The sequence below is a fragment of the Vicugna pacos genome, chromosome 17 (genome assembly GCF_048564905.1).
Source record: "Vicugna pacos chromosome 17, VicPac4, whole genome shotgun sequence".
NCBI lineage: Eukaryota > Metazoa > Chordata > Mammalia > Artiodactyla > Camelidae > Vicugna > Vicugna pacos.
The window spans coordinates 25689198-25704019 of record NC_133003.1 but is presented as its reverse complement, the minus strand read 5'-3'; the positions used below and the strand labels follow the sequence as shown (position 1 = coordinate 25704019).

Genomic DNA, 14822 nt, shown 5'->3' with positions numbered 1-14822 from the left:
GAGCGAGCTCAGAGGAATTAACTTCATAGACTAACCACATCATAAAATTAAATAAAAACACAAGGATAAAGACTAGACAGTAAAATCTTCATGTGCCTAGAGGCAGCGGCTGGTTAACAGCACACAGGGTGGGGGTTTTCAGGTCAGACAATGTGAGATTCCATAGTCCCATTCACCTGGTCTGGCACTGCCTAGCAACAGAGACCCCCCCCCCCAACCCTGAGTACAGCCAAGTAAGAGAAGCCCTTTCTAGACAATGGGCCGCTGCCACAGGACCACAGGACATACAGAGCAAAGCCAGCTCAAATGTGGCAATGAGAGCAAGTGGCAGGCAAGATCAGGCTTCAGAGGTGAGAGAACTGAGGGACAGTGAGCTCTAAGTGCAGAGGCTGAGATGTGTTCTGCCACCGTCCTCACTGCCACTGGTCTTGTGTAAAGGAAGATAGAAACAGATTCTGGAAGGCAGGAGGTGGAAAGGGTAAAGCAAAAGCTGTGAAGGACATAGTAAAGCATAAGGAATATCCAGTTCCTAGTAGATTATGGCCATCAGCTGTTTTTTTAAATTTTGAAATAGGACCTTTAGGTAGCCTCTGAGAACATTTACGTTTGCACCTCTGGCATGAATGATCAGCAGCAGGTGGGTGGTAAACTGTTGGCTTGTGGTAGCAGCAGGCAACCTGCTTCTGCTGCCATAAAGCCTACCCATGAGAGGAGAGCAGGCAGGTCCCTGGAAGAGGACACTACGTCAGTTATCCTTACAACATCCCAATGGGACAGTGTCTATCATTATCCTCCTATTATGTATGATAAAACTAGAGGCACAAAAGGGTTAAGCAAACAGTCCCAGATGATACATCTGCTAAGTGGAAGAGAGCATCTGAACCAGCCCCTCTGGCTCCACTGCTGTGTCCTCAACCAGCATGGCACACTCCTGCCACTTCCATAAGTGACACATACACCATATTAGGAAAGAAAAAGAAGACATTCTTCATTACAGTCATCTCTCAGTATCCACAAGGAATTGTTGCCAGCTCCTGCCCCTAACCAAGTAATCCAAGGATGCTCAAATCCCTCATGTAAAATGGCATAGTATTTGCATATAACCTATACACACCCTTCCCTACACTTTGAATCATCCCTAGATTACTGATAATACTTCATACAAAGGTAAATGCTATGAAAAGAGTTGCCAGTATGGCAAATTCAAGTTTCACTTTCTGAAACTTTCTAGAAAAAAATTTTCCCAGTATTTCCAATTCAAGGTTGGTAGAATCCGTGGATGCAGAGTCCAAAGATAAGGAGGGCTGGCTGTATACAAAAAGTTTCACTCTTTCTCCAGAAACTCCATTTTTGCAGTTCTTTGGGAGAACAAAGCTGGTGGATCTCAAAACACAGAGTAATAATAGGCTGCGGTGCCTGACACAGTCTGTGCGCCTTCACTTGCTCAGCCTAACAGAACCCTCAAGCCCCAGCTAGGGCTCACTGTAGACATGAGACAAACTGGCCCTCACTGAATGTGGCCATAATCCACTTTGGGTTTAGAGCAGTTTTAGAGAAAGTTCTAAAATCTCATATAGCTAGAACTAAATAGCAATTTAATGAGTAACGAGTAAATGAATCAGAGGCACAGATTAAATTTCCATCCAAATAACCACAAGTTTCTCAATTAAGAGGGGAGAAAGTATGCTTGGCAAAACAGTTTGATTTTGGCCATAGCCACATGGATTTTCCCAGCCTACTTCCTGAATGTGGCAGTGCACACAGATGGGGGCAACTCAGGCCTTAGATACACTCACAAACCTTTTTCAAAACCAAGCATATGACAATAACTTTACAGTGTCAGGAATCTTGGTTATTACACAGGAATTCCAACTTCACACCACTCAGTGTTTACATAGAGAGCAACCCAGGAGAGTTCGGACACAAGGGAAGTATCTTAATTGTCAAATAACTCATCAGTTTTACTTTAAAACATTTATATTCTACTGAAGAAAGGACGGGTGTTGTTTTTTAAAACAAATATCTTTAATGAATATTTGGGAAAGTTATTCAATCTTTCAAAGCCTCAGTTTCATCATCTGCAATTTGAAATAACAGTAAAGACCCACCTTGTAAGACTGTTATATGTTTGTACTTAATGATATATTTAATTTTATTTTTAAATATAATAATAATGCCACATTATTTAGAGATAATGTGACATATAGTTATGTGTTAAGTTGCTTGAACTGTGCCAAGCCCATAGTAAGTATTCAATAAATGTAGGTACAATTATTATCATTATTTTTGGTTGCTCAATCAGCATTGCATGGACCCAGGGAATGGTACGTTTTTACGCCTCAGCAAAGCTTATTAAATGTCTCTTTCATATCAGATACTGAGAATTGATTGAGAAACCTTTCAGAACTAAATAACTGGGAATATTTGCTGGGGGCAAATTCAGACCATTGAGCAATTACTGCAATGGCTATCATAATGTGCATTATAATGTGTTACATATTATAGTTTATGTAGCATCTGACCCTCTGAGGTTGGGAAACTGAGGCCCAGAAAAGGGAAGTTATTTACTTAAAGGCACATGGTCAATGAGGAACAGAGCAAAGACGACTCTCAGTCCTCAAACTCCAAGTTCAATGATTCTTTTCCCAATGTCCATTCAGTTTTCAAGAGTCTCAGCAATTTTACAGGATAGTCATTGACAGCATAGTGTTGAGAAAGACAAAGCTCAGTTCCTCAGTGTCCCCAGAATTCCCATTCCTTCTATTTGGGGAATTTCAAGCGATTTTTTTTAAGACACACCTGATTGGTTCCCCAATGGATACTAAGAGTAAGGCAGTCCCTACAGAGACATCAGGAGTCTTGAGGGCAGTAAGGTATCTGGGCACCCCAACAGATGCTCCTCCACACTTAGACACTGAAGACTTGAGTGTAAGTGGGACCTTCCTGAGTAATCAGGCAAGGAATATCGGACAAACCCATAGGGGGAGCTATTAAACAGAGTCACCTCAACACATTGAGAAATGGGAGACAACAATTCATTATCTTGAATATTTGCTGGGGGCAAATTCAGACCATTGAGCAATTACTGCAATGGCTATCATAATGTGCTTTATACTGTGTTACATATTATAGTTTATGTAGCATCTGACCCTCTGAGGTTGGGAAACATGATCCCCGAGATCATGAATGTCCAACACTAATACAAAAATAAAGGGATTTTCAAAGCCTGATGACCCACAGCCATGTCACGACTGACACAGATTAGACAATTAAAAGATTAAAGAAAATATAGAGTCATGGAATACAGCAGGATGCTCATGAATAAGGAAGTTTATGGCATCTACAGTAACACAGTTGGAGATAGTCTAAAGTGGTTGCCATCAGAAGCCCACAGTGAGGAGTAGGGAATTGCTAAAGAAAAGTAAGACTAAAAAAAGCTACCTTCCAGTTTCGAAGAGAGAAATCAATTGTTCTCCTACTCCAAATTTTTAAAAGAAAATGAAAGATTCGAGGTGATTTAGATTTCTTAAAAATATCCAAATGGTGCTGTAAGTTAATTAATAATAGGAGTTTAAAAGATTTTATGAATCAATGGATTTGGGTTGATAAGGTGATTTAAATCTAAGAAACTGAGACCATACTGTTACCTTGATAGCTTGTTACCCATAACTAACTCAAATGAGCTATTTCATAATTGAATTGCTCTAAAACTCAAAGTGATTATTGTTAAATATGTTGTGAGTCCTGCATACTCATTTAATACGTGTGTGCCAGAGACATCCACAAGAAAAGAAAGGCTCAGAAACATGTGGGAAGGGTAAATTTTGGTTATTTTCATCTTCCTTATTGCTAACTGAAATTAATTAATAAAACCTACAGAGTTCTTTAAAATAACAATGGCTTCCACATCTCCATACTAGAAAATTTGAAAACCTAGTATCATAAAAGATAGCAAGTTTAAGTTATATTTACAGGAATTCCTTTACTTAATCACACAGTGAGCATTCATATGACTACTGGGTATGCAGGCAGGTCACATGCAAAGACAAAGAATATACAGGCCCTTTGAAGTATCACCACATTGTCCTCAGTTTCAAAATCCTACATATAAAATCAGGTGTGCTTCTTTTTAACCATGCATGGGTCAGATGGATGTGAAATTGCAAACTGTTTATCCACTGGGTTATAACTGGGTGATAAACTCATTATATTTATAATTTTTTTTAGTTTTAAACCTATCAGAATAAATAATGCAGTTCTCTGCTTTTTATTTACCTACTAAATATCCATTAAACATCAGCCCCTATGCCAGGGAAGGATGGTAGACATAAGAGCTTTAATTATTACTCTGTGTTGGGATGCTACAAATTGAAGAGACACAGGAATAAACTACAGATAATCATACTGTATAACTGGGCCATGAAGCCAGAACAGGGATGGGTCCCCAGAGGAGGCAGTACTTAAAAAGGCAAATGTCAACTATGACAAGAATCAAGTCATGTTCCTCCAAGTCAAGACTATTTTACCTGAAGGGGATCAGACTATGCCACCCCAAAACATGCCACTTTGGCATAGGGGTGATTTTGAACAGAAGGCAACTGAGAGACAGCAAATGCAGGAAATGCTCTGTACTCTCCCTCTTTCTGCCTAAAGGTAGGGTATAAAATTCCTTTTACAAAGGTGTCCCCCCTTCCCTCTCCCATACCAGTTACAGGAAAACAACTCTTGATCATGGAAGATACTCTTGTCGCCCCAGAGACTGCATGAGATTGAGTCTGCAAAGCAAATCTTATTAAAATAACCCGTATGTTCCATTAATTTTCTCCATATATTTACCCTCCCATAATTTGCCATCCCTAGAAGCCCAAGCTCATTTTCCTTTGTCTTATTACTTCTCCACAAATTTATAGCTCTTTGGTTAAAATGGTACATACGAGTCCCAACCCCATCCCCCCACCCCAGGTCTAACTGCCTGTTTGATTCATTACTTCTTTTCTATGAAGGCCTCCATAAGCACACACATCTCTTGTCAGTTTAATTTGCAGGGCCCTTGTCATTAAACTTGAGAGGGTAGAGGAAAAAGTTTCCTTCCCTATATACCATTAACTTATCCATCCTACTGTTTGTGTGGTATTATGTTGGATATGGGAAATACAATGGACAAAAAAGAAAAAAGTCACTATGCATAAGTTAGAGTAAGTCAGAGAGACAAAATTTTAAAAATAGCTCAAGCAATATACAATTATAAGCTGTGCTAAGTGCTATCGAGAGCAAGAACTGATTCTATGAAAGAGTAATAGGTGGTACTTTTCTATTTGGAAAGTCAAGGAAGGGATTTATAATAAAAGACCTAAAGATTAAATAAGAGTCAGCTAGGAAACAACGTGAGGACCCTGATGGTAGATGGTGGCCAGGTTCTTATCTCTAAGCAACTGAAAGAAAGACAGGGAGGAAGCCTAGAGGTGCAAAAGTGAGACAAGGAGACTGAGTAGGAGTCTAAAGGCATGGTCCGGGCAGGGGAGAAGGTGAATGGCACATCACAAATGATGAGAAGGGAGAACATTTGAGATGTATTTTGGGAGTTGTATCAACAGGCCTTGTATCTCAAACCCAATGACATAGGTGTTTGCCTCAGTTCCCAAGACCAAGGAATCATGGTTCACTTGGTCTTCTGGGCCACTGTTCTCTGGTACCAACCAGGCCTGTCTTCAGTGGGTCTGTCTGTCTCCTAAGTAAATGACATCATTGTATAATAAGACATGCAATGCAGGATCTGCATTTGGGCTTGCTGGCTTCTGCATGTCTTTATAGTAAATGATGAAGTGTGTTTCGCTTGTCATTTAAGAAGATAATGTGAAACAATTTACCACAAAACAAGACAAAAATAGGCCTATGTAGCTAGACAAAGCCTTAGAGATCTATCCCAGGGTTCTTAACATTTGGGGGAAACAATGGAAAATTGCACATGTTCATAGACAAGTTTTGACAGGAGGGATCAAACACTGCTTGAAATTCACACATGGCTGAATGTGAGATTTTCCAGTGTCCTGATCTCGACCAATCTCCCCATTTTTCAGTTGGGGAAACGGAGGAACAGATGTTATATAACTTAGTAGGAGAGGGAAAACCAAAAGTGGTATCTTCTGACCCTTTCTCTGCATTATGTAACCTACTGAACTTCTGGCAGAAGATATTCTGACAATGGGACTTAGATACACCTGACCCAGACCCATCTTGTGTTGAGGGAAGCTGCATGGTCCTACTGGTGGCAGCTGGGGCCTCAGGGAAAGATAATCCTTCCGGATCTCCAGTCACCCCTGGTTCTGAGCTCCTGCTTCTACTGGATTTATTCTACCTGTGGATTGCCTCACCATCCTATATGCACACCCTCTCATCCCCTTCCTAGGAGTATAGAGACATAGAAAAGTGAAAAATTCCCAGTTTCCCCCTAAAATTTCTCCAAGGCCTGAGAAAATATGATGGGCTTTTGGTAAGATGCGGGAGGTTATAGCACAACAGAGAAAATAACATAAAATTAAATAAGATTTATCCCTGCTCTTGAAAAGACCTTAAGTTGCTTTGCACTTCTGAGGTCAGGCCCCAGCCCTCTTGCTAAGGCTGCTGTTCCTTCTCTTCTCTCAGGAAGCACATCTACTCTTTCATTTGTCCTATTTTCTTATACAGAGCAATTCTTTTCTGCCCCTCTTTCATCCCAGGCACTACCCTAGGGCCTCTTTCACATCCTTATGCTCCCAAATCTTTGCTGAGGAATTCTGATTTGGAGGGGAACATCTGGCAGTGATTGGGCACGGAGGGCAGAGGTTAAATTTGGTTGTATCTTCCTTAAAAATAAAACATAAAGTTGGTTTTTTTGGGGAAAAAAGCAGTTCAGTAAAGAAATACCCAACAACAGGCATTTGCCTCCCCTGACAAATGCCTCCCCTCCTGGCCCCATCCAAAGCAATCTGTGAGCAAAGGTTCAGAAGCAAGGTTTCTGAGAGAGACAAACTCTAAGCCCCAAAGTTAACTGGACACCTCCTGGAAGGCCTCCAGCATGAATCACAGATCCTGTTGCTCTGTGCAGTGCAGGGTCTCTTAGATTTCTCAGCTTCCTAGTCCCAAGGCTCGAACACCCTGTTATGGCCACCTTGTCTAGTTCAATTTCATACTGGAAGTTTTGATCTACTTATGAACTCAGTGCTTGGCTCACCTGATTACCCATCAAGGTGGCCAGATTTTCCATTCAAAGTCATTAACAATGTTTCTGAAAAGTCTTATCGAGGACCCTCAATTTCCTTCAGGAAAGAAGCTGTGTAGATCAGGAGTAGCATATCATGATTTTTGACATAGTGACAGTACTTGGCATTATATAAATTATAGGATGTGATTACAGTGTTTGCTGTGATAACATCATCAGAATCCTTTTGTGATGTATAACACATTCAAAACTGCAAATTCCAGGATATTTAAAAGCCCATCAAATAGAAATGTTATGACTCCAGACTTAAACCCAGGAATGCTGCAGTTTCTTTTACAAGTGTGATGAGCTGAGTTTTCCTTCTGTCATTTAATACAGCACAGAGAACTCTCCATGTGAGAGATACATGTTTCAAAATTTAAAGTTTCCTATCTTGGGCTGCTAACATTATGGGGAACCTACTTCAGAATAAGTCAGGCTCCCTGTCTTCATATTTCAAAGCAGTTCTGTGAGTTTTTCAAAATTCAGTAGAAGCAGTGTAACTCAGGCTGGTGGGAATGGGAAGGACATTTTCTAATCTCACATCAGGCATTTTAAAGACTTTGGCATCTGTAATGTAGTGGGATGGGCTAGCTCCTCATCAGAGCACAGACATAAATGTGAGACACACTTCCACAACCCATCAGAGAGAACAGGCCTCACACCCAGGCAGGCAACCTAGGGTTGAATCCTGTTTGTTCCACTAATTATCTCCTTTCCTTGGGCCCATTTCTCAATCTCCCTAAGCCTAGGCTTCCTCCTCTGGAGAACGGAGATAACAGGATCCACCTGACAGAGATGCAAAAGCACTTAGCACAGGGTCTGAGGTACATTTTAACTGTCCCAAACTGATGGTTCTGGCATCCCAGTTATTCGTATTGTGCTGCTCAAATGAGGCCTGGCTTATTGCACTGTTGGGAAGGATGCTTCTGAAGATCACCATTAGTTTTCACAGCTCTGCTTTCCCTCCCAAGCTTTTTGGTTCACACCTGCCAGCCACAGCATGAGATTCTGGCACTGTAATTACTTCTTACTCTAGTTGTTCCTAAATGACACATCCATAAAGACTTCTGAGACAATAAGGGGCAGTGGCATGTAGACTACTTTATTTTCTCTCTCACTGCCAAGCATGGAATGAAGCTTCCAGGCAGGACTTGGCTGCAAAGAGTGAAGGTGACTTGGGGATGCCCTTCTGTTCCCCCTTTCTTCTGGAGAATATCAGAATTTGGCAAGTCTAAAATAAAATGAAGGCAGAGTTTATCCCACAAGACTCTATGTATGGAACAATAAATGTTACTTGTAATTTCTAGATAATAATCATTAGCATTGATGGAACGCTTGCTATGTGCCTGACATGGTGCTAAGCAGCATCATGTTTTTTAATCTTCACAACTCAATGAGATCAGCACCATTATTATTCTCATTTCACAAAAAAGAAGCCCTGATTACATAAAATATACCACTGTTATTCAGTGTGTAAATGACTGTAGATTATTTCAGCATAGGTGGTGTATTATAAATGGGTATGCTACTTGTGATCTATATCTCAGAGGCAGTCAATTGCCCTCAACAGGAATATATATTTCAGCTAGTATATAAGCAAAAGGCAATATATGCTACAGTTATTTATCTCTAACACCAGAGGTTTTGTCAGTTGCCATATGGGCATTAGAAATGATTTTCACTGGTAATTTGAAGGTATCTCTTCTTTGTGGATTGGTTCTATAGATTGCAGAGGCCCCGACTTTCTCTGTATGAACCGGAATTAAAAAAAAAAAAAAGACTTCCAGGAGCTCAGTGGTCTCTATCTTTAGGAATAGTGCCCCACGTCTGAGTGTTAAATAATCTTGCCTCTACCTGCTGACTCCAGCTTCTCAGTCATCTGACTCCAAACTGAAGGTTAAACTGCCTTCTGTAAATAATGCATTTGTTCTGTGCAAGATGCCATCAGAAAATCTAAAAGGATATAGAGCTGGGACTTGAACTTTCAGAAGCTAGCTGGCTTTTGTGCATGCTGCCAATAAATGTTTGCATGGATGGCAGAATTTGTCTGAGACTCATTTTCACCATAGCCTGGTAGGTTGTGAGCAACAGGACAAATAGCCCTTGGCCCTAAATGTTGGAGGCTGCCAATCAGTACCAAAAACAATCTAATAACTTTAATTTACCTATTTGGATTCGGTTGTTCACTGAAGGGATTTATACTGTATTTCCTAAAAATGAAAGCTATGACACCCTAGTGCCCAGCACAGGGACTGACCCCCAGTTTAATAGGTGTCTAGTCAATGAACTAGGTAACCGTATATCTGGTTGTACAAGTGTCCCTGAAACAAATATGCCAAAGAGTACATGCTCCTATTTGCTGCATACAGAGAAGGAGCAATACAGCTGGATAAGTGGGTGTAGAGAGCAAAATTTGCCACTCTAAAATATCTCTTTGGCATGTGGATTATTTTGAGCTGAAAACAATCAATGCCCAAAAGACTCAGGAAGAAACTTTGACTTTTTCCCCTAACTGCCTAAAAGAATTTAGATAGAGGGCCTGTTCCCAGAAGAAAGCTATCATAGGAGATACTGAAAAGAATATGGACTCGGTATGATGGGGGAAACTCTTACAGATTAGAGTCTACTCTGTCTCATTGTCTTGGCATGGCCCAATAAATATTTGTTCACCAAACATTTTCCATCTCCATGTCAATTGCCTTCCCCTCTGAAGTCCCAAACCACTCCCCACAACATTCTCTTTGTCTTTAGCTGAAGATGATATTTAAGGGGAAGGTTTCAGCCATTTTGTCAAGTTACTCAGTTTTCCTGGGTCTCTCCCATGTATACATGTTATTAAACTTTTGTCTGATTTTTTTCTTGTTAACTGTCTCATGTCGATTTAATTCTTAGACCAGCCAGAAGAACCTAAGAAAGGAAAACTTGTTCCTCCCCAACAAGGACCATAAAGTCTGCACACTCTGAGTGCTCCTAATTCAGCCCTAGGATGGATTATCATCCAAAGAAAAAAATAGGAAATTGACAAAACTGATCTAGATTCCATGAAGTCTGGGGAAATCAACAGACCTTCAAAAATGTATGGTTCTGCCAATATAGTAAAGGGCCGCTGTGAACCTATGTACTGTGGCCAAGACACAGCCCTCAACACATTTCTATATTCTCAGCCATCAATTTTCTTTTCCAAGTTTGTTCCTGTTTGCATTCAGTTGTACTTGGTTGAAAAATATGTTCTTAATAATATTAACAGTTAAAATTAAGATTATTTTAACCTTTAAATAACTTACGTTTAACAAAACCACATTATTTTCAAAGTAAAACGACCCACACATTTTAACAAAATAGTCAGTAATCTCACTTTAAAAGGAGAGCTTTTTCAACACAATACAGTTTTGTTACATATGTATTGTCATGCAGTGATCAATATTTCTTAACTTGAGAATTCCATGCTTTCACATAACAGAAAACTAAATAAGAAGCAGATTGCCAAGTGCTATGATGGCAAACAGCTGCCAAAAAGCTACAATTTTCCCCCCTCTCCTTCTCTTAGTATTCTGTTACAAGTTATATTGAAACACTAATTCATTAAGCATTTCTCAGCATCTTCAGAAAACACACTACCATTCTATCATATCAGACTTTCTGGGAATTTCCCTTTCCAGTCTGGCCCAGAGTAATTAACTTGGCCTGAATCAGGACAGTAATTTAAAGCAGACAGCATTTATATTTTGATGGAGAATTGAGTGCTAATGCTAAAGAAGTTCCATGGACCTGAATATTTTCCCTGGCCTCTCCCGATATCAAGTTTCTTTGGAGTCCACCTAAATTATGATGATGCCCTACCAAAAAAAAAAAATCACATTCCACTCTTCATCCATAAACCATATCTTTAGCAAGGAAAACCACCGTTAGGAACTTTTCCATCAGACCTAAGTAATGTAGTATAAACAATATGCCTCAAGCAATCAACCCTTTCCCCAACATATTGCTTTTAACAATATGCATAGAAAGGGAGCACTGCAGAAATCTGGTTCACTCCTGAATGTTCCCTGTTCTTCCATCTAAAATCAGTGACTGTCACTGAATAGTTGAAGTTGGCATTCAGAAAAACCAGTTGCTTCCAACCTGGACTTGACCATTCAGCTAGGTTTTCAAAAGGAAAGAGAAATATAAAAGTTGTATTTTGGGAACAATATTTTAAACTCTATCTTGGTACCACCATCTACATTCTAGTCAATATTCATTATTTCTTCCCTAATTCTTGGTATATTATTGTACTTTTTTAGGAGACATGTAGTGTAGAGTGGGAGAAACAAAGTGAAGAGTAAAGAGAGATTGGTGGTATGACTGAAAACAAGCCACTTGGCTTCCCTAAGCTAATATTGAGCATGTGGTACTATGTGCCAGGCACAAAGCTAGATTGTAGGGATACTAGATAGACTTTGCCCCAACCTTACATCATCACTGGGAAGACAGATCAAAAAGAATTTTTAGAGAGAGGAAAAAAAAATCAAAGTACTTATAATTATAAAGGATCACAATTTCTATGAAGGAATCAGACAGGGACCTGAGACAGAAAGTCGATAGGCACATGAGAAGTGACATTTTTAGCTGAGACACAGAGATTGGGAATGATTTTCCCCTCATTAAAGGAGCAGAGTGGAAGGAAGATTGTTCAAAAGCTCAGAGCAAGTTTGGGGCTGCTCAAGCAACAAAAAGGCGACCAGAATGGCTGTTGTTTTGCGTGTGAAGGAGAGTGGCTGGTGATGGTGGGACTCTTGGTGACCATGGTAAGACACTTGGAGGCAATATACAGGAAAGTACACTGAAAGCCAGGAAATGCAAAACAAATGTAAGGGATTATTTTAAAAGATTTTCTGAATACCCATTATATACCTGACAACCAAATATGATTCTGACAGTGCCAAAATCTTTAAAAAAATCGCTTTGTAATTTAACAGTGGGTAAGTTCCACGGCATGAAACTGCATACAGCAAACATACCATCAATTTTATCTTAACAATGACATAGCTGATATTAAACCACCTTTGCCATTCAGAATGCCATTATCCAGCTCCCCAAAGCATGGACACATGAATTCAGACCTCTTTGATGTTACGTGGCAGATGCTTCCTTGGGTTGGTGGTATTGAGTACTTAAGAAAGAATCCCAGTCACATGGTGAAGATGAACCTACTGATGACATGTATAACAAAGATGACCTTGAACAAGCATGCAACATCTCAACGAAACGTTAGAGATGACGCCATTCTTATCCAGCACCTACAAAACACAGATATTTTCAGATGCTGTACAACCTTGAGATGTCTGATTTTATGAGATTCATATAGTCAAGTATTTCCTTGGCACCTACTGTACGCCCACCCCTGTACTGAGGATACCACAGTGAACCAGACATCATCTCCCTCCTCAAAGTGTTTACAGTTCAGTGAGATAACAAATAAATATGGAATTTTTGATATAGTGCAAGAAGTTTTAGGATGGTGTTAAAAGCTTTAGAAGGGTGTCTGGGGACCCCACTCTAGATTGGGGGTAAATCTGAGAAGGTTGGCGTGGAAGCTTCCCAGAAGAGACAGTGATGAAACTGAGGGTAAAAGATAAGTCCAAATGGGGTGGGAGGAGGAGCTGCTTCTAAGAGAGAGAACAGGTGCAGTGGTTAGGTATGAAAGAACATCAATGTTGGATTTTAAGACTAAGAACTAGTGAGTAGGTTGAGGCCGGATGGTAGTACTCCATGCTGAAAGAAAAACTGAAAGGTAAACAGGAGTCAGGTTATCAAGTGATTCAGATGTTTAGAACTTAGGTTCCTCTGGAAAGTTCTGAGTCAGCGGTTACCCCACCTATACTTTAGACCCTTTAAATTATTAGCTGAAAGTTACAATAGCTCCACCACTCGTGAGGCCCTTTTAAACTGGTTCTTAAAATGTTTTTCAGAGGCAGACAGGAAAAATCATCTAATTTGGTCTTCTGTCAGCCCAGCACCTGCAAGGTGTGAGGGCAGTCCTGCCCAGGGATCTCTTCCATCGGAATACCACGAGAGGTCAACTGATGAGCAGGCAGGGTATTTGAATGCTGTTCTTCTCAAAGGAAGGCTCCTTCCTATGGAAACACATGCTCCTTAATGTGGCCTAAGTGGGAGAGAAACAGGCTGTGGGATGAGTACTCAGCTCCTGCTTAATCTTGCCACCTTTAATTTGATCACTTCAGAAAACAAATCAATTATAAGAGTGCTTAATAGTTGTTTCCATTCACCAGCAAAGATGTTGATGTTCCAGACTTTTTGATTAAACATAATGGAAATTGATTTGAAAACATGTTCCCTTTGCCTGAATAAACTGTTGTCTTTGCTTTTCTTTTCTTTGTTCAAAACAGGAGAGAATTTCCCCTGAGGAACTGGCATTGAGCCTCATGCTTGGTCTGGACATCTAACAGGAATGTGTTTCAACAGCAGAATGAGATTGAAGGAGCCACTAGGTGCCATATCACTCACAAACAGGTGTGAAAGGCCATGAAGGAGTAATTTTTAATGGCAATAGGAAGCAAAAGAGTGGTCCTCTTCTATTTTTCAGTAGAAGCAGTTTCAGAGCCCAAGTCAGCTGAAATACTCTTATTTATGGTATCTTTGAGACATGGCCTCATAGACAACACATTTTTATTTGGCACAGAAAACATTATGTTTTAAGAGTGAAAGAATTAAATCTTTTATATGGAGAAAATCCTGTGTACAGCTAGAGAAGAGAAACTGGCAACTGAGATCAAACCACAGACTCTGGGTTTATTTTAATTGTTCTTCATGCTGGTAATAAGAGGTATGTCTTCATTTTAGTTTAAACCATGTCAAAGCATGAGAATCAGCTCTGAGAATCTAAGTTGCCCAAATATCTGAGCTGTGAAAGGGGAAAAAAGCAGTACAGATTTAGTTGTGGTGGCCAAAATATCTCCCTCAGCTCTCACAAGGCACAAGGGAGAGAGGTTCCTACCACCCACATAGCAGGAGGGTGGGCAGAGGAAGGGCAGGGTGAAAGACGTGGGAGGCAGGGAGACAACTGGTGTGGGAACACTTGTTTGTGCAACTTGGGCTAAAATGAAGCCACGAGACTGGGAATAGAAAAGGAAAGAAGTCATGCTCCCGAGAGTCAGTATTAGAGCCCAGTTAGGGGTGAAACTTACTGAAGCCTTAGATAGAAAGACAGAGCCTTAGAAATGCCAGCTCCTTTGGACTCCAGTCATTTCCTGCTACCCATAAATCTTTCTTATAGAATCTGCTATCCACAGCCCTGGCAGACCTGTTTCTATCACATGACCTTTCCCCAGCCCTGGCTGATTGGGTAATAACTAGACATCTGACCTCAGTGGAACCATGGGCTAAAATAAGTTATATACTCTGTGCAGAAATGAACTCAGATACACAGAGTTCTTCTCTGTTGGGTTTGAACTGAGAAATCATGTAAAGTAGGACTTTGAGGAGACCATGTTTCACCCATGAATGAGGGTTGATAGGAGAACAGGTCTCCAGAAAATATAAAGAATACAGCCGACACTTGAGGGAAAAAAAGCACAGACTA

The 14822-nt window shown here is 40.3% G+C and overlaps 1 protein-coding gene and 1 long non-coding RNA gene across 2 annotated transcripts in view; one reads left to right on the top strand and one right to left on the bottom strand.

Moving 5' to 3' along the window:
• The window catches only part of CACNA2D3 (calcium voltage-gated channel auxiliary subunit alpha2delta 3), a 778957-nt gene that overhangs the window by 242718 nt on the left and 521417 nt on the right, over positions 1 to 14822 (bottom strand). The gene's annotated exons all lie outside the window — the stretch shown is intronic.
• Positions 226 to 13610, top strand: LOC140686575 (uncharacterized). Its single transcript, XR_012060404.1, has 2 exons — positions 226 to 350; positions 13192 to 13610. It is a non-coding gene; the product is annotated as an uncharacterized lncRNA (long non-coding RNA).